Source organism: Passer domesticus, chromosome 3, assembly GCF_036417665.1.
Source record: "Passer domesticus isolate bPasDom1 chromosome 3, bPasDom1.hap1, whole genome shotgun sequence".
NCBI lineage: Eukaryota > Metazoa > Chordata > Aves > Passeriformes > Passeridae > Passer > Passer domesticus.
The window spans coordinates 5,170,779-5,189,162 of NC_087476.1; the positions used below are offsets into that span (position 1 = coordinate 5,170,779).

Below are 18,384 nucleotides of genomic sequence, written 5' to 3' on the forward strand. Positions count from 1 at the left end.
CTTACACTGTAATGTGTGTTTTTTGCCTGTCTGAGATGCAATTACAAGAGGTGAAACTGCACAGTGAAACCATACATCAATGGGTCAGGTGTATGAAGCAATTTAATCCAACCCTGGAGTGCCCAGCACAGGAAGGACATGGACATGTTGGGGCAAATCTAGAGGAGTCCACCAAGTAGACAGAGAGGTGGAGAACTTCTGCTATGAGGAAAGGCTGAGAGAATCGAGTCCTTCCAACCCAAACCATTCTCTGATGAGTCACTGAATTGCCTTTGCTTATTTGAAACATATTTGCTCTAAACTCAAAATAAAATATCATTAAAAGAGAAAAAAAGATGTTTTGGTCTGTGGTTTGTTGAGTTTTTTAAACTACAACATGTATTTTTAATTATCGTGTTGAAACAATCATAGAGATATTCCTAATTGTAGATTTCAGTTTTAATAAATAAAAGCATTTCTTCATCATGGCTTTTTTGTAAACACCACCATTTACCAAAGCATTTTATTAAAAATATAGGTGTTAAAATTAATGGGAAGGACGTTCAAAGGCAGGGGATGGGTGAGTTGAAGTCCTTTTTTGAAAAGTCAAAGAAAAAAATTCACATTCCAGCTAGAAGTTTCCCAGAGAGTATGGCATTTTTCAGGATTGTTCCAACTGCTCTAATTATCTGGTTGCCTTACCCAGTTCCAGGATGTCTGACTGGGCTCATGTGCCTATTTTCAATCTTAAATTTCTTCACTGGGGTTCCTCCTTGGGAATTCTGTTTAGAGTGTAGGAGGCAAATCACGCAGGAACCACAAATGCTCTGTGTAAAGGAAGCCCTGTGACATTTAAAATGCCTCTCATGGCATTGAGTCATGGTGTCTCCCCATGGTGTCTCCTTACTTTCTCTCCAAGTAAGGAGAAAGGGCATTGCTCCTCCTTTTTTTTTTTTTTTTTTTTTTTTTTTTTTTTTTTTTTTTCATCTAGGAGTTTGGAGTCATTCATTTTGGAATAATAAAGAAAAGGCAGCTCTGGATGTTGCTGGGGAATTTGTTTGGCTGCCACTTCTCTGTGACCCATGGGATCAGATCAGGGATATTTTGGTGTCTGGAAGTGTAGGTCATTTCAAAAAGGCTTGAAATTTTAGCCACATATTTCAGCATACAACAACCTCTGGAAATTCCCAGTAAGGCATGTAATGAGAAAAAGGCATCATCCAAACACTACTGATTTCAGTATGTTAAATTTCATTATGTTAATTTCAGTTAAATTAATTCCTTTGTAGATGTTCTCGTATCCCTGTCCTGGTCAAAGGGATTTATTGACTGAGCAAAGAAGCATGGAGAATCTAATGGCAAGAATATACTTTTAAAAACTTGCTGATATGTTTTTTCAGAGGGAATTATGGGGAGATACACCTGTTTGGGAAGGGGGATGGGGGAAATAAACTCTAAATTTTCATAGCTGATACTTCTGAAAAAATGTTATGTCCGGTCTGTTCTTTGGGCACCATATTTTTTCCCTGACATCAAAAAAAAAATTATATTTTTTAAATTTGCATCAAGAAAGAAAAAGAGCAAGTGTTTTCTGCTGGTCTAGGCAATTTACTGTGCCAGAAGCTAATGAGACATGAATAAGGCCAGAAATGCAGATCCTTTCACTTCTTTAAACTTTCCACCTTATAGCTGCTTCTGATTTTTCTTCAGATATCAGCACAAGTTTGCTGTGCTGTCAAAGCCTGTGTAGGATCACATGGCTAATCACCAGCAAAAGTCCCTTATTTCTCTCCTGTCTTTATTCTGGTCAAAACAGATGGCTCTGAGTCTGAAAAATAAACTGCTCTTTCCATAATAGCAATTAAACCTTTTCTTGTTTCCCTTCCCATCTTGTGATGACATATTAAGGGAACCAACAAAATCCAAACCCACAAAACTCCTCAGGACTAGCATCTACTTTTTGGAGGTTATATATTTATTAATTTGTTTGGTTGTTTTCTTGCAGTGTATTTCCTCAGTCACCAACCAGACCAAGGATTTCTCCCAACAAACATGAAAAAAATGTATTTAAACAGTCAATTTCCCTGCTCTGACATACTGCAGGAGAGTTCAGTGATTAGGGACGGGCAGGAAAATGTGATCAGATATGACAGAAAAAAAAGCAGGAATCTTTTTGGGGCAGCTCATGCTTATATCTTTTGTGAAATTTGGATTGATAAGCTGGTCCAAAACCAAAACAAACTCCACCCAGAGTAGCTAAATTTACATGCTTGTGGAAAATATTCTAAATGCATTTTGGTGAGGAAAAGAATCTATATAAATGGGAGAATTAAAAAGGAAAATGTCTTTTAGGTTAGCAGCACTACTCATTTTTTTCCTACTAGAAAATTTCTAGAAAGTCTAAATTTAGCATTTCAAGTATGAAATCAGGAAATAACCTCACATATTTGGCTACACATACTCATGCAAAACTCCAACAAGTCCACGGATGTGCATCCATTCATTTTATTTATGTATTGTTACTTAGCCTTACAATTGGAAAAGAATCATAAATTCACCAAGGTTGGAAAGACTTCTAAGATCATCAAGTCCAACCTTCTATAAAGTATATAAAACTATAAAAGAATTTTAGGACCAAAATAGTGAAGATTAATCTTCTCCTCACCCTGGAACATGGGGAGGTGTTTTCTCTACTGAGAGCAGTTTTGCTATCAACAAGATGCAGTATTTACATAAAAATAAATTAAAAACAAGTTCCTGTAGTGATGGGATAAACTCAGACCAGAACATTTCCTTATTCTGCTGGTATCCATAGCTGCAATTCACAGAATTTATGACAATGGTAAATGACATGAATTAAAATGGATAAAATAAATACTGGAAGTGTGGAGAGGCCTCTCAAAATCATGACCTAATAATACTGATTAGTTGTATTAAATTGTATTGGAGTCAATTAAACACAGATTTCTGGCTGTGCTGTACTGAACTGGTAGCTCTAGAACAATTCCACTGGCTTTTTAGTCTTCAAAAGAACTTAGCAAAAGCTGTCCACATCCAAGATTTTATGTCAGGAATATTGTCTGTTATTTCACTGCAAGTAGTACGTGTGGAATGAGGAAACACAACTGAAAGCTTTTTATGATCTCATCCACATTATTAGGATCAGGCTTGAGTTTTCACTTTCCCCAGTGAGATATTGAACCCCAGCCTGGTAGGACTGTCAGCTCATTTCTGTGTAGTCCTCATTCAATATTTGCCATTCAATATTCCCTGGGATCACTGGAAATTACATGGGGAAGACCAAACTTGTACTAAATGTCAGGTCATCATCTTTGCTTTATATTGAAAGTGGAAACAAATCAACCACATACTCCTCACTCAGAGCAAGCCTGGGCAAGTGGAACCACAGAATCATGGAATCATGTAGGGTGGAAAAGGCCTCTGAGGTCATCAGGTTCAACTGTTAAACTTGCACTGCCAAAGCCACCACTAAGGCATGTCCCCAAGTGCCACATCCACACACCTTTTAAATGCCTCCAGGGATGGCAATTCCACATCTTCCCTGGGCACTCTGCTCCAATGCTTAACAACCCTTTTCATGAAGAATTTCTGTCTAATAATCAGCTTAACCTTCCCCTGGCACAACTTGGGGGCATTTCTTTTGTCCAACCCACTTGGCTACAATCTCCATTTAGGGAGCTGTAGAGAGTGAAAAGGTCCCCCCTAAGCCTCCTTTTCTCCAGGCTGAGCCCCTTTCCCAGCTCCCTCAACTGCTCCTCATCAGACCTGTGCTCCAGACCCTTCCCCAGCTCCATTCCCTTCCCTGGACACACTCCAGCCCCTCAATGTCTTTCTTGTCATGGGGAGCCCAGAACTGAACCCAGGATTGCAGGTATGGCCTCAGCAGTGCCCAGCACATGGGGACAATCAAAACGATGTCCTACAGCCGCTGCAGAAGTGGAGTCAGCTCTCTGAGCTTGTGGTTGGCATCGCTGAGCTTTAGGGAGCTGCTGGAGTTTTCACTGTAACAGCATTGCCACCTAGTGCTCCTGCAGTACAGTTCAGCCAGGGCCCGGGAAATTATGTGTTTTAGCAACCAAAACAAGTACAAAACAAGTTTGTCTAAAAGGGTTCTTATATTTTAAAGGAGTGGACAGGCTGCAAGAAATACAGTGGGGTTTGGGAGTGATCCAGCTTGGTTAAAGTGTGTGTAAAGTGCTCCCACGAGATGAGAAACTGATGCAATAACTGCACACTTCTGAAAAAACCCTGGAGTTCATTATATTGAAATCCATCTGCTCTAAAGCTATAAATAAAATCCAAAGTGGTCATCTAGACTCCTTCTGTAAATAGAGACAGAACAAAATACATCCAACCTACATGAGAATTTATTTATTAAAATCTTGATTTATTTATAAACATGCATTTATTGATGAGCATGTGTCTATCAATATTTATTGTAATAAACGCAATAAATATCCTCTCTGTGTTTTCATTCTGTCTGCTCATTGTCCAGGGAGCCACAGGGACTCTGAATGGATGCCTGACTTACAGGTGGGTATTTTGGGTGAGTGTAGTTCTACACTCAAAGTGTAGATTACATCAAAGCTGGGAAAAGAAACAGAATCTTTATAACTGTGTATTTTAGACAGGCTAACACCTCTTCTGTACAACAAAATTTTAGTGAGAGTGCAGGAACACTCCACTTCTGAAATAAATCAAAGCTTGCTTATTTTTGTAGTGATGTGTGAGGTGTAGTTTCACACTGCCTTTTGAGGAATTTGGGGTTTTGAACATTTTAAATTGGATCCCAGTAACTATGCTACTATAAAGAGAGAAAAGATACCTTCAGGGGAGAGATAGGATTTTATTCCCGAAAGAAAACAACATAAGAACATCTATTCTAGAGAGTCTTGGGGACAAGGTTAAAAGTTTTGTTCACTGTAACTGTGTTGATTTGAGTTTTTGCCAAGTGAAATCACTGCCTTTTGTGCATATTTCCAGGTCCACTGCAGGAGGATTCCTACAGTTTCCTGGTAGGAAGGATGTGGAGAGGAGACTGAAATGGACTGGCTGTAGATCATGCTCTTCAATTGCTCCTACACAGAAAGATTTTAAAAGTCACTTAAATCACCTGTACATTTTCATACAGGATCTAATTTTGGGCACTGTTACATTGTTTTCATAGACTCATAGAATTTTTTAGGTTAGAAAAAGACCTGTAAGGTGATCAAGTCCAACTGTTTATCTAACATTGACAAACACTGCCAAGGCCACCAATAAAATGTGCTCCCAAGTGCCACATCTGCACATTTTTTAAGTCCCTCTAGAGGTGGTAACTCCACCATTGCCCTGGGCAGCCTGTCCCAATGCTTGACACCATTTTAGTGAATTTCCAGATGGGCTTTAATCAAAGACAAGGTGCTTTAGCTAAAGTAATGTTGGTCTACAAAGGCTCTGAGAGTATTTAGGTATCTGATGCTCAAAAATAAGACAACACATCCTATTGTCTCATTGGTACTAAGCTGGGGACAACATTTTGGGGAATATCTCCACCATAAAATTTAAGTAAAATACAATCATCTTCCCCTTGTGTATGTTTTCTCACCGACCAATTATATTAATTGCAACACTAGCATGAATATATTAAATAACTCTCTTGGACTGGTTACCCTTATTGTTACCACTTATCCTAATAAAAATACACAGAGAACTGTGTTTCTTGCTTCTCTGAGGCAAGATGTCTCTGTTCAATGATAGAAAACACAGGTCATTAGAGTTCTGATTTGAAATCTCCTGTAAATGTTGTTCCATCAAAACCTTTAGGCAACTCAGATTTGGATGAATCCAAATGCAGCTCTATCTGTCAACATGAGATCTCAGGATTACTCTATTGGCAGTGCCCAAATTACATGGGGACAGTTCAGATAGGAGCTGCCTGGCTCAATAACCCATGGAGACAAAAGTCCTGATATTTGTGATTCTTTACAGCGACATGCTCAGTATCCTACAGCTGTATCTGCAAACTTAAAGAGTTTAGCAAATCAGCAAATTTTCCTTCTGGGCCTTCTTGTTCTTGAACCAGAGAAGTATTCCTCTGTGCCTCAGCTGTCATCACATGCTTGACAGATTTTGGAATGGGATGTAACAAGGTGTCCAAAACCATCGGAGGCAGATTTTGGTCCCATACTGAAATATACAGTAATCAGCAACTTGGTGTCTTTAGAAAGCATCTTCTGCCTTGGAAAACTGGCAAGGGGAGCTTCCAGCTCTATACATGACTTTGTAAATACTTATAGAAGGAGTTTATACTCCTTCTAATGCTTTTCCCTTCTTTTAAAAGTAAGAGATATAATCGCACAGAGACTAACTCCTGGCAAAATATGACTTCTCTGAAATACCTCTGGTGTTCTAAAATTGATTGTTATAAGTATGATGCTTATCTGATATTGGTTCTCTCTGTCGTATGGAGGTGGTCTTTGTCATTATACCATAACCTGTTATTTGTGTAAATAACAGATGAACAAACCTTTGTTTTTCAAATGAGAGTGGGAAAAACCTGTGTTTAAAGCAAAACTGGAGTATTCCTGTACCTTGCATTCACAGTATACAGAGTAGGCCCTATCTCAACCAGTCTTTGACTTCTAGATTTGAATATTAAGGAAATGTAGAGAATGTATCAGGTTGGGATTCAGCAGTGCTAAATGAAGGGATTTATTTCTGAGACATGGCAGGGAGTTGGAACTACACAATCTTTAGGGTCTCTTCCAATCCAAACTGTTCTATGATTCTCTAAATGATGGAAACGTAACCAGATCAATCCCATTTGGAGCAGGTATTGCTGTAAATTACTTCCTGCAAAGTAAGGTAAGGATGAGCTCATCCAATTAATTTCCCAATGTCGTTCTGAGACTCAAGACCATATTCAAACCATTTTCTGATCTCAGAGTTATGACTAAAAATTCCTTCATGTCAGTACGCTGATTGTTCATGAACTTCAGTCACCTCAGTCCCGGTGGCACAAGCCTGTTCAGAAGGAAGAGGTCAGGCACTATGACAGTGACCATTAACAATTGTGTCCTCATTTCATTGAATAGAATGAAAAACCTGAATTAAGCTGTTACAGTTCTAAGCAAAAGTGGAAGTGCTAGAATACTGGTATATGGTAGGTCTTGCTAAACTGAGAAAGACATGAAAATTTTAATCAATGCAGTTCAAAATGTTGCCTTTTTATAGGAAATTCACTGAGAATATTTTTTATATAGACACAAGATTTGCAAAAATGCCCTGACCATTAGAAAAAGGCTGAAGAAAATTCCAAGCTGTCAGTCCCTTCACTCAAAGTAGTTTCTTTGTCACGGTCACCAAACAGATCTCAGGACTGTCAGCAGTGAGGTCTCATGTGCAGAGGTGTGGTCTGTGGGGTACAAGAGATTCGGATTATCCATATTTAGAGTGCCATTGGAATCAGTTTACCACATAAAATGAGGTGTACTTCTCCACAGGGAAGAGCAGAAACCAAACCCCTTGGAATGAATTTTAAATTAATATTTTACTGAAGCTGGTAAACAGTAGGGTTCCTCCAAGATCCCTAATTCCCAAATTAAGAAGCACAACAGACTGTCATTATGCAAACCTGCTTAAATTCAAGTCCAAATGAGTAAGTGACTAAATGAAATAAAGCAAATCTTAGCTTTGACTGCAAATAACATATTTACAAATGTAATGTTGAAAAAGAAGAGCAAAATAAAAGTAATCTTGGATCGATAAGAATAAAACAAAGTTGATTTTTTTTTTCCTTCTTGTTTTTATATTTTGTGGGGAAAAGAATCTTGTTTGGGAGTTTTGGACTAGAAGACAAAATATTGCATATTATAAAGCCAAGTGAAATATGCTGATATTTAAGAACAAAAAAATCACTGTGCTGGATCAGACCAATATCCTGTCTCCAGTAGGAGCCAACAAATTAATGTCTATGTACAATATTTCTTCAGAATTTTGTCCCAGAATGCAATAACTCACAGCTCAGGGGTTTCATAAGAATGCTGCTTTTTACATAACACCATGAACTTCTTGCCTACAAAGCTGTATGGGCAACACTTGAATTTATCAGAAGACTTTGCCCTTGCAATATCTGATATCAGTGTCCAGAAAGAGGGAATTCCATGGGCTGGCTGCCTATTCTATGATGACAGACTTTCTCTCAGCTTGTTTTAAATCTCTGGTCTGCTCTTTCACTGGACACACCTCACTGTTGCACCAAGACCATGATCAGTGTAGTACTTCTCCCATATACCCATTTTTATTGAATTAAAAGAAAAACATTCCCAAACATATATAGTTTGCTGAATAAGTGTGACTCATTTCTTGCTGGGAATTGGAAAAAAGAAAAATGCTTGTGTCAAAATCACTCTTCCCTCCAGCTGCTGGAAGATACATAAGACTGGGCACCCCTATAGCCATCACTGCTGCTGTGTGTAGAGGGGAACATTTTTGAACTAAATACTCACTGTGAGCTGAAAACTGCTTTGGCATCACAGAAAATAGCAGAATTCTGGTCATGGCAGCTGTTGCTGGATGGGCAAAAAAAAGAAGTTTGTTTTTTTTTGTTTTTTTTTTAAAACCTGTCTCCGGCATCATTTTATGGGCAATGATGCCAAATAGGGAAAAAACTGCCTCTGTAACTGAAGTCTTCCTGCATATTTCCTCTGGCTTTGCCTGAGGTCTCTGATTTCCTTTCAAATGGCACTGTTTTTATTGTGGTTGCAATTGGTGTTGTATTTCCTATCTGGACCTGACTGATCTCATTTCTGTGGCATTGGTGTGCTTCCCAGCTCAGAACTGGTAGATGATGACATGCAAAAATGATGGAAAATACTTCTTAAGAAACTTTTATCTCCCAGCCATTAAAAACGTGTGCCAGGTCACACACATGAACACACAACCCCGAGAGTCCTAAATAAGATCTCTAAATTTAAGAACCATAGAATCACAAAATGGTTTGTGTTTGGAGAAACCTTAAAGCTCATCCAGTTCCACCTCTGCCATGGGCAGGGACACCTTCCATGATCCCAGGCTGCTCCAAGCCCCATCCAACCTGGCCTTGGACACTTTCAGGGTTGGAGCAGCCACAGCTTCTCTGAGCAACCTGTGCCAGGGCCTCAGCACCCCCCAGGGAAGAATTTATTCCTAATATCTAATCTAAATCTCTTCTCTTTTAGTTTAAAAGCATTCCCCTTTGTCCTTGTCTTTTCTGAAGCGTACATTTCCTCACCAATCTGCATTCAGATGTCAATGATTAGATTAAGACAAGAAGATGAGAACCTCCTGTGAGCATCAGTGTTGATCCTTGTTCATTTTGAAGAGCAAGAAATACCCAGAAAGAAATTAGCTTCTTGGTTTGCAGATCTCTGCTGGATGGATATAAACTTAATTTAGAAGGTGTTAATTAAGTTCTGTTGAACATTGTGGATAAACTGAGCCATTCATTCTGGACTTGCAGATTTTAGGAAGGCAAACCAACCTTTTTTTGGTCTGATTTCTAGCAGGTAATCCTCCTGTCTTCCAGGTCCTCTGAGGCTCCTGGCCACTGTGTGGATCTGAGCTTTGGTGGTGCTACCTCACAGGTAAGAGCAGGGCAGTGGAGGAGGTGCAGAAGAGCAAACTCCATCCTGGCCATGGATCACCCCTGTGTTCAGAACATCCTAAAGGCTCAGCCCCAGTGTTGACTAAAACCATCAGCAAGGAACTCTGTCATGTGAATTTACACAAAGCATATTTCTTGGGTCAGGCACAAAATCAAAATTCCTTTAAGGAAGATGAGACTTTAAACACTTGCTGTCGGGGAAAAAAAATAATTCTCCAAAGGCCTTATCTCACGCATGATACAGTCACAAACATCTGCTTCCGTTTCAGTTTTTCCTTCTGTTAAAAACTAAAGAGAGTGTTTCCAGATCCCTGGAGCAGCTGTCCCTTTTAAGCCACATACACAGCAATATGACACACACTGTTGGCCTGTGGATGGGAAAATGCTGTATTTATCAAAACAGACGGTTTTTATCTCTTATTTTTGGACAATTGTAAGGTAAAGAAGTGGAATTCTATTATCAGATTTTTTTCATACAGTATTTTGAATTCTGAATTATAAACTGGCAAGTGTATCTGGTCTATTTAAGGAGTCTCACTGATAGAAAATGTGAGATGCAAATTCAACTAAAGCCTACAGTTTAATCCTCATTAAGGGACTCATTGGTGTCCACTTTATCAGAATAATGAGATAGAAAACAAGAGTCCTGAGGGAGGCCTTAATTAGGAGTTTTGGCAGGTCTGTTAAAATGAGTGTATGATGACTGATTCAGAAGGTTTGCTGTCACTGCATTTTCCTGCTAATATGCTTTTGTAAATATACTTTATATTCCTATGCCTTAAAATGCATTTTGGGTCTAGTTCAAGTAGCTCTCCTCATTCTGTTATTTTGCAAATCCTTCCTCCAAATTCCTGCACACCTTCAGTCCACCTGCCCAGTCACAGATTAGGACACAGGCTTTACTTGTACGGCTCCTTACAATTTATTATGTGTTGATGGCCAATGTGGGAGGCAGTTTGAGTCTTACAAAACTGATTGAAGAAAATCTAAGGCAAAAGCAGAGGGAAAAAAGTTCCTGCTTGGGACTCACATATTCTGTTCAAGCAGGGGAAAATCATTTATTCTCTTTATGCCTCTGATCACTGGCTAGAAACAGGAACAGACTATTATTATTATTTGTTTGTGTTGCTTTTCTTATTATTGTTTCCTCTTTTAACCTTCCTCAGACAAAACCTTCTTTTTTTTGTATGTGCACAGACCTCAAACTCTGCAATGCTGATTGTGGCTATCAGCTCCTCCTGCAGCAAACCCTCACCACAGCACATTCCTGTTGGACAGAGCACATCTCCCTTCTCTGCTTTCTCCACAGCTCAAGCACTACCTGCCATCAGATTTGGCTGCTACTTTGGACAATTAAATGTTATTTCACAGACAGATGAATTTCCAGGAGCTGAATGACTGCAGAGCTCTGATCCCAGAACCAGGGAAGGGTTTTTTCAACACATCAGACAATCAGTGGGTCAGGAATGCCCCAGGCCTTCAGCTACTGGAGTCTGGGGCAGGTACTGGAGAAATACCTGCCTGTACCAGCCTTGTTCTGGCTTTCTCATGACTCTTTTACTACCCAGCAGCAGGCTTTCCAACTATATTTCCAGACTTTTGGTCTGATTATAAAAGTAATAAGTTAAGTTTAACCTGTTATGATTATACTAGCAATTATATTTAATAGCAATTTATTTCTCTACTATAATTCTATGGCTATAAAACCAGCCAGGGACTTCTCCCTGATGCAACACAGAGCTCACATCCACACAGATCAGCTTTCTCACCCTCCAGAACCAACAACTGCACTTGAATTTTCTACCAGCCATGATTCCTGCACACAAATCCCAAGATGCTCGGTGGTTGCTGTTTGGAATGGGCCAAAAATGAGTCCAGGAATTATTCCAGCAATGGACAGTGCAATTTTACCACAAAGCAGTGCTTGAGGCTGGGGCTGGCTCTGCCTTAAGAGCACAGCTGCGCTTGAAAACTTTCCTCATTAAACTTCTTAGAAATCCATGATTGCAACTGTCCTTCTTGCTGTACTGTAATCAAAGTGCTCCAGCAAAGTCGTTCACTTTTTTCTTTTACAACATAAAATTCATAAGAAAACTGAGAAAACTCAAGCAACTGGTTGAAAATCTAGAAGATAAAATGGCTACTTAAGCATTTTTACTGTCACTAGACTAAAAATTATTGTTTCATTTCCTCTGTATAGATACATATAGTACTTAGTATTTACTGTTGTGTATTGTTCTTGAAGTAAACAATAAAATGTGAGCAAAAAATGAAGGAAGTTCACACAATATTTAATCTTTACTTTTAAAATGTGTAGGATTGTATTGAAGTTCTACTCTAGATTTTTGGACTACTGTCATATTTACAGCACCAATAATCTTCAGGGAATTGTTTTCTGGAGAGGGCAGAGGAACATGATTGGCATAATTTGACTACCATTTTCCTAGAGGATAAAGTGCCCTGACTTGGAAGATAGTCCATTGAAATATTTGCAATAAGAATGTAGAGAAAAATTAGTTATTTCATTGCAGGTGCTTGGTATGGGACAGCCAAAGGGACCCAACCCAATACAGACACTTCCTTTATGGCAGAATTTTTATCCTTAATAAGAACAGAGAAAGATTTTCAAAACTCAACAACATTTTGCCTGGAGAGACTCCTGCTCTTCCTTAAACATCTGTGGGTTGCTCAGGACCCAAAGGGGCATCTGGAAGAGAAGAAAGTGATCCCACTGGGATCAAGAGTTTATGCCACCACAGGCAAAGATTGGACATTCTACGTCCACCTACTGTCAAGACTTCTCCATGTAGAAACATTTCCACCCATTAACTTTGCTATTCATAATGGAAATATTTAAAAAAAAAAAAAAGAAAAAAAAGGTAAAAAAACAACAGTGAATTTTTCCAGAGGAGGTTCATTGGGTAGTAGGAAAAATTATTCATAGAAACAATGGTCAAGCATTGGAAGAGGTTGCCCAGGGCAGTTGTGGAATCACCATTCCCAGCGGGATTTGAAAGATGTGTAGGTGGAGCATTGGAAACATGGTGTAGTGGTGGGCTTGGCTGGGGGAACCATTGGACCCAACAATTTTAGAGGTCTTTTCCAACCTTAATAATCCCGTAATTCCCAGTTCACAGCAATGGTTGAAAAAAAAACCAAAAAAACCAAAAGACCCCAAAACATATTGTTTTTGTTGGGATTTCGTTTTGGTTGGCTAAAATACTTCAGGAGAAATAATCCCTTTGTAAGATAAAATAACTTGTCTCACTCTCTGGATAGGAGATGGGGGGTCCCAGTCCTGGCCTGGAACAGGAAATGTTGTGTTATCAGTCCCAATTTACAAAGCAGTGCTTTGGATGAGGATGTTGCATAAGGCCTCTGGAAAGGCATTCTAAATGTTTTTTTCTTGAAATGAAAAATTTTCAGATAGCAAACAAAGACAACAAGGATGTCCCACTTTTCTGGCAAAGCTCCAGTTTGATAATTACAATTTCACCTTTATGCATTCCCTGTGCAATTTTAATTGCAAAAGCCTACATGTGTGTCCCCCTTGAATTCATGGGGCATTGCTCAGTTGTGATTCACGTTTGCCACACTGACTCCCAAAATAAAGTGAATTTTCCTGGCAGAGCAGAAGAATGTGTACTAAGGCTCTTTAACTTTGAAATTCCATATACTGGAAAATGCTGTGTTCACATGTGCCAGCTTGAGGAAAAGATCTTTGGATGATCTGAGATCACAGGAAGGCTTTATGTCTTCTAAGACATTTATATCAGCTTAATCATATCAAATGGAGGTGTAGCTTTTACAGAAATACCCTGTTGCTATGATGGGTAATATGTCTCTATTAAATTCCATTAAAATAATTTATAATTCCATGTGTTATTTTTCCTATTATTTATAGCTCTGAAGGAAAAAAAAAATCCTAATGTCAACTTGCCTTATATTTAATTCCAGGCAGTGTCATGAACTTTTCTCTATAAGGTAGAAGATTCTTATGGTTCCTGATATGGTTGTGTGCATGTGAAATAGAAATTCAGGGCTGTTACTGTTTAGCCTTGGAGATACATTGAAAGAGGTGGAACTCCTTAAGTTTTCCAACACAAGGGTTTCAGTGCTGGCAGTAGCTTTCCACATGATTTTCAGTTTTCTAACATCCTTTTTTAATGACAATAAAGTATTGATCTCTCCAGTGATGTGTTTGGAGACAAATTCACTGCTATCCATTACTGACCCTATGTTACATACATAAGAACATTATTAATTCTCACCCCTTCTAAGTATGAATTTTCTTCTAGTATTATTACTTTTTGGTATTATTTAATTAATGTTTTTAATTTTTTATCATTACTTACTATTTATTACATCTAATAAAATAGTGTTAATTAGAAACCAAACATTTTAAACATGTTAATGCTGAATAGGCAAGTTTGACTAAATATTTCAAGTCACTGTACTTGTAACAGCCAAGTTATTTTACCTCTGAACAATTCACAGAATTCTTTATGGTGCATCTTTTCTTCCCACTCAGGAACTTGCTGTAATAGTGGTTCTGCTTGCTTACAGATTTGAGGATTTATTGGTTTATTTGGTACTTCTGGGCATGCAGCAGGTAGTTAGTCAACTGTAACAGCTCCTGAATCCCAGCTGTGCCTACTAAGCACATTGGCACCTGAGAACATTGGATCTGCTGCAGACATTTATCCCAAAAATCCCCTATCAGAAATCCCTGTGCTACACTGCACCTCTGAAAAAACTCTGTTTGTAGCAGAAGAGTTTTATTCAGACCAAAGTAGTTTTCCTCTGCCCTACAAGCCACCTCTTGATATCAGCAGTTTCTCTCCCTCTTTAAGCATCCCCATTTGAGAGACAATACCGATAAGGTTATGGAAAATCAAGTGTGGAATCACCCAGACATTTCAGATTTCCTGGAGGGTTTCCAGCAATGCTCTGCCTGTCTGCACCACATTTGACTCCATGGTACCTGCACACCAAGCTGAGTCAGAGGGACTGGAGTTGCTGATGTTTTTTATCTCTGAGAAAATACACTGCAGATGATTTCAGAATTGCCTCAGGGTCTTATTCGTGAGGTTTTAGAGCGCATCGGTTACAAGGGGAAAACAGTATTAACTAGAAACCAAACAGAAAATAACTAAACTGGGTCATTCCACAGCCAGTTATTAGAAGGGCTTTCTAATCTCTCAAAGGCTTTCCTATTTCTGTCCAGACACTGGTTTTATAAAGTGTCCCTTTGGAGAGACAGCTTGCATCTTCATTTTCCACTCCTGTCTTTCACACTTGTGTGGAAACCTTTGCAGTCATTAATCACCAGTTTGCAGCAAAACAAGCAGAACCTCTGAACCTCTCTCACACCAGAGTGCCATTAAGAAAAACAATTTGCCATTTAACTCAGTATTGTTCACATGTGAAGTTTATCTCTCCTAATGAGACATTGTTCTCCATGGGTATTTTTTTCCCCACTATTTCATTATTACAGCTCCCTTTAGGCAGGTTTCCCTTGAGTTTTAATTATGAAAACAACACCTGTTTTCAATGCCACTGTTGGAGTTTTCATCTGCTCCAGAGAAAGCATTTGCCTCTCTGTTATCTCCAATGTCTTCCACTCTCTGCATTGATTTCCCAGAAAATGCTTTATCGATTTTATCTTGACATTTCAGTGAATGCCTCATCTTCCTCATTCTTCCTGCTTCTGAATTTTAGAAAGAGCTACTTACCTTTGCTCTCTCTGGGCTCCCAATTAGGGAATACTTGTGATTTTCTTTTTGGGTTTTAAACCCCTCTGTGATCAGACCTTTTGCTGCTGTGCCCTGTGCTTTTTGAACCTGCTCTCTGGGCCACGAGGGAAATAGAAGGTTTTTTTTTTCTTGGTCTTTAGTCAAACCTTAAGACATATTGCAAAATTTCTAACATTTTCTCTCCTTTTAAGCTTGACTTTATAAGTTGTTTTCATCCCTCACATTTATATTGGTTTGGATTAAAGACCCTGCTGTTGTGTCATGTTCAGTACATCCATCTAATTTTTAAATTATGCTGGTGTTGGCTTCAAAATCTGGGGCAAAATTTTTCTCCTAAATTATTCTGGCTATATTTGAAGTGTTATGTTAGTCTTCTATTATACTGGAAATAATAAATAGTGGTGAATAATAAAGCAGTTCTCACCTTCACTGTCTTCTGCCTTTAATTCATAAGTAATCTTTCATCACTGCCGAGGGGCAAATAAGGGAAAAAGAATAATTTTCAATAACAATAATAATAAAGCAGTTCCCATCAAACAATTTACATTGAAAGAACAAAGAAAGTTAGTTTTAGAATGCTCCTAGGCTTATGAAATATTACTCTAAGAAGCTGTACAGACCTGAGTGCTAAAAAAAAAGACCTATACAGAAATTTCTGGATTTTCCTTAAAGAAATATCCTGACTCACAGATCTGGATAAAGCAAAGAACTTTGAGGTTAATATCCCAAAGCACAGCCATGTGTACGGGCAGTTTGGGATCTGGTTTGTCCAGCACTAACCTAAAGAGCAAGTGACTACTTTAAACCAGAGGTTCAGTCCTCCTAGAGCTCATAAAGATAAATAATCAAGGTATCGAGACACTTTTTTTTTAGAAAAGGATCGATCATCCCCAGATCCATGCTGTCAATCTGACATCAGAAGAATCAGACTGAAAGTTTAAGTGTTTTAGTCAGGAAAGGTATTTTCCACCCTAAATCTTACTAACAAAAGTGGTTTCAGGTGTCATATTTATTTTCCAAATGAGATAACTCAGCCTGGCACAATAAACTCATCTGTGAAATGTTAATAGAACAGAAATTATCACCCCTCCTTCCTTGCCTTATTTAATGATTGTGTTATTTCCCAGTTAAATCCCTGTCCTCCCACTCTCAGAAATCCAAATATAAATAAATTAATTAAATACTGTTTTATAAATTAATTAATTAAATACTGTTTTATAAATAAAACAAGAAGCTCAAGCAAACAATGTTAGCAATGCTTTCTTTGGCCATTTTTAGGGTGATTCCAGATGAAAAAGTTTGAAATTATTCCATGACTGTTTATTTATTCCTTCTCTAGTAGTGGTAAGTCAAGCCAATTTGATTTTCACCATGGATTTTTTGAATCAGCATTACCTCAGTGATAAAAATAAATTCCACAAGCATTTCTGACCCTGACTGAAAATAAGCAAGTGATTGAAATTAATCCATTCTTAAATAGTTAAATAGATAAGCATTGGAAGAATGTTATAATAGAAAATTTACATTAACATCCCTCCTTCCATCTTCTCCACCTTCTCATATTCCTTCCATCATGTTTCTCTTGAAATACATACAAATTTCCTGAGGACATATCTTTAATTTTGGGTTTATTTGCAAAAACTTCCCTTTGCATGTATGCATCTGCATATTTGTGAATGTATATATCTACATATATCTATATATACACCATGATTTCTGGGACAAGCTAAAAAAATTTTTGGTTTAATTAGATCTCCATGTCATTAAAATGTTCTGCTCCTCAGATTGATGGTTTAATTTTTTTCATTTTCTTATTCTGAAGACCGAGAGGAAAAAAGGTGAGCCTAAATAAGAGGAATTCTTATGAACAGCTACTATACAAAATTCACAGCTCATACTTTAAAATAAGTAATAGAGAAAAATAAATCTAATGGAGAAAAGCATACTTAAATGATCTGCAAAACAGAATTAGCAGACTTTTCAGTTTGCTTGGAAACACTGCGTCCTAAGTCTTCTTTGCCATTCCATTGGAGATGGAAATTTCAGTTTAGAGCTGGTCATGAGCAGCACCTTTGCATCTTTCCTGCCACTTGAAAAAAAATGTGGCAAATTCCCATCAAAGGATATGAATATAGATTTAAACCTGCACATTGATTTTTGTCACAGCTTCTGAGGTTTTAAATTCAGGTAAGCAGAAGTATAATGAGATTTTCCTCACCTACACAGAGTTCCTGAGCAGCCCATCACAATTCCTATGACAGTCTGTTTCAGACTTGTGCCCAGATTTCCAAGTCCCATCACAGGTCAACATGTTTCCCCTTCAAGGCAGCAAATTTAATTAGGTACCCCAGCTTTTCTGCTTTGTGTTGTATTTAGCCTTCAGTGCTCCCAAGCAATGATATTATTTGGGTAAATGTGTGGGGTTATCACTAAAAGAGAGATGGTTTAGTATTACTACTTAAAAAAAGTCCAAGAGTAAGGGTTTTCAGGATAAAAGAAGCCTTAATTACAGCAGAAAATTTCAGATATGTGAAAAGGCAATGAGGAGTTGTAAGGGCCATCTATTGTGGTAAGAGTAATAGTGGATCATGTGGGAAAGGAGTTTGTGCAGCTGCATGATAAAAAAGGAGATGAAGGACCTCTCAGTGGAGACTTGTTTTATGGGAAGGTCTTCAAGATTTGGAGTAATTTTTTAGGAGTAATTTTTAGGAGTATTTTCTCTCCCCCCAGAAGTTTCACAGTATGTCCTGTAGCCCATGGTTCAGGCTCTTCCTGGAATCTGAAAAATGGGGATGTAGCAAAAAAATAAATGAGACAGAAAGCAATAGAGGGAGAAGATTTCTTAGTCTTCCAGAAGTTCTACAAGCTCTGAGCAATTCACTATTCATTCACTTACTCTATTAATAGGAATATGAGCCTGGTGTAGTGAAAGATGTCCCTGGTCATGGCAGGGAGTTGGAATAAGACTTAAATTCCCTTCCAACCCAAACCAGTCTGTGATTT

General features: G+C 38.3%; 1 long non-coding RNA gene across 1 annotated transcript; it reads right to left on the bottom strand.

The window, feature by feature from the left end:
* Window positions 1–6,984: 6,984 nt before the first annotated feature.
* LOC135297871 (uncharacterized) lies at window positions 6,985–14,171 on the bottom strand. The gene is made up of 3 exons (XR_010359798.1): window positions 14,106–14,171; window positions 8,490–8,552; window positions 6,985–7,396 (listed from the first exon to the last, which is right to left on the bottom strand). It is a non-coding gene; the product is annotated as an uncharacterized LOC135297871 (long non-coding RNA).
* Between the last annotated feature and the right edge of the window lie 4,213 nt (window positions 14,172–18,384).